The sequence below is a fragment of the Electrona antarctica genome (genome assembly GCF_951216825.1).
Source record: "Electrona antarctica genome assembly, chromosome: 14".
Classification (NCBI taxonomy): Eukaryota; Metazoa; Chordata; class Actinopteri; order Myctophiformes; family Myctophidae; genus Electrona; species Electrona antarctica.
Window position 1 is genome coordinate 27,860,190 of NC_136795.1, and position 2,500 is coordinate 27,862,689.

Below are 2,500 nucleotides of genomic sequence, written 5' to 3' on the forward strand. Positions count from 1 at the left end.
ATACGACAAAATACACCCATGAAGTTTTGCCGCTGAGTGCAACTTGCCCTTGTTTTACATCTGATTGCAATTATGTACTTGGCAGAGAATGAATGGTGTCTTTGTGCTGCACTATTTATTTGGTTGCTGATGCATCCTTGACTGTAACCGAGGAGTTTGTGGAGCCGGTGAGGCGTTCTGTATGCCTGGAAAAAGAGCCAGAAAATGCCAATGTAGTAATCTAATGGTACATTTTATTAGAGGTCTCTGGTCGCACAGCCGCATCAGAAGTGTCATCGTCTTGTTTTGCAGAAACTTGACGCATCACGGTTAACCCGGATTAAACATGGAGTTCAACATTGATGAACTTTGACCGTATGCCAATAGGCAAAAAATCACATCAAAACATCGAAACACATTTCGTTTGTAGTTTTCTTTCAGCGAGCCGATCACTCCAACGTAAGTAAACGAAACACCATGGCCGTGAATTTATCCCTCTAAACCAGCAAAGAATCGACCTTTTTCACCGACAAGGCTGATGTACTGCTTTCGCAGCAGGGCTGGACTGGCCACAAGACGCACCGGGCATATTCCCGGTGGGCCGAGACCGTAGGGGGGCGCCATTTTGACAGGCAGGCAGGCCAATAGGCGGCAGGCCACCAGGAAAGGTCCGGGCGTGCTGCCATTCTGCCAGTGTCATCATGATAATTTCACTGTACCTGTATCAGTGAGTGACAAATAAACCCTCTACAAAGGGTTGTGTAGTTGTCTGTTGGTTTGTATAATTTATGTTGTTCTGTAAAAGTGGTGGTATTAGGGCTTGTTTGTTTGTGTGTGCCTCGACGGAGTGGGCGGTAGAGTTTCTGCTATCTGCACGCTGGTTGTGGTGGGCCGGTCTGGGCCAAATTCACGCGAAAATGACCGGGCCGAATGTTTGTCCCAGTCCAGCCCTGTTTCGCAGGGTATCCATTCATTCTCACCATTGCCAGCAACGCCAAGAAACCAACATTGTGTTGCTTATGTATTCTGTCTGTGATCACTTAATATGTGTTTGAATATGGTGTATAACACTGTACAGGTGTCGTTGTCATTGACATATTATTGTGTGACTGTTGTCACACAATAACAGTTGTCACTGTGGGGGCGCTAAGGATATTTCCATTGACTTAGACCGAGCCACCTGTTGACAACAGGTGCTCCAGTGTTGAACTGAGAACACAGATGAACAAGTAACTTGCCCTTGTTTTACATCTGATTGCAATTATGTACTTGGCAGAGAATGAATGGTGTCTTTGTGCTGCACTATTTATTTGGTTGCTGATGCATCCTTGACTGTAACCGAGGAGTTTGTGGAGCCGGTGAGGCGTTCTGTATGCCTGGAAAAAGAGCCCGAAAATGCCAATGTAGTAATCTAATGGTACATTTTATTAGAGGTCTCTGGTCGCACAGCCGCATCAGAAGTGTCATCGTCTTGTTTTGCAGAAACTTGACGCATCACGGTTAACCCGGATTAAACATGGAGTTCAACATTGATGAACTTTGACCGTATGTCAATAGGCAAAAAATCACATCAAAACATCGACACACATTTCGTTTGTAGTTTTCTTTCAGCGAGCCGATCACTCCAACGTAAGTAAACGAAACACCATGGCCGTGAATTTATCCCTCTAAACCAGCAAAGAATCGACCTTTTTCACCAACAAGGCTGATGTACTGCTTTCGCAGCAGGGCTGGACTGGCCACAAGACGTACCAGGTATATTCCCGGTGGGCCGCGACCGTAGGGGGGCGCCATTTTGACAGGCAGGAAGGCCAATAGGCGGCAGGCCACCAGGAAAGGTCCGAGCGTGCTGCCATTCTGCCAGTGTCATCATGATAATTTCACTGTACCTGTATCAGTGAGTGACAAATAAACCCTCTACAAAGGGTTGTGTAGTTGTCTGTTGGTTTGTATAATTTATGTTGTTCTGTAAAAGGTGTTCTGTAAAAGGTGGTATTAGGGCTTGTTTGTTTGTGTGTGCCTCGACGGAGTGGGCGGTAGAGTTTCTGCTATCTGCACGCTGGTTGTGGTGGGCCGGTCTGGGCCAAATTCACACGAAAATGACCAGCCCGAATGTTTGTCCCAGTCCAGCCCTGTTTCGCAGGGTATCCATTCATTCTCACCATTGCCAGCAACGGCAATAAACCAACATTGTGTTGCTTATGTATTCTGTCTGTGATCACTTAATTTACCATTATCCTTGGTTATTCCATGTTGTGTCCCAGCCTCAACGATCAAATGACTAGATAGGTCTCATATAGGGGGTTCCAAATGGACCCTTACAGGTCTGTAACACTGAGAGTGTACAAATGAAACCATTTGGTTATGGTGGTGGTTATGGCTGCGTGGCATTGGTACGACCTCCTTTTAGTTCGACCATTACTAACCTTACTAACCCTAACCTAAACATAACCGCAAGCATGGAGCAGCGCATGTTCGCCAACCTTAATCCGGTCGCCAACCTTAAACCACGGTCGCCAAC

At 46.3% G+C, this 2,500-nt stretch overlaps 1 protein-coding gene across 1 annotated transcript in view; it reads right to left on the reverse strand.

Moving 5' to 3' along the window:
• LOC306937310 (protein sidekick-2-like) overlaps positions 1–2,500 on the reverse strand; it is a gene marked incomplete at its 3' end in the record, with an annotated part of 81,935 nt that overhangs the window by 71,951 nt on the left and 7,484 nt on the right. The gene's annotated exons all lie outside the window — the stretch shown is intronic.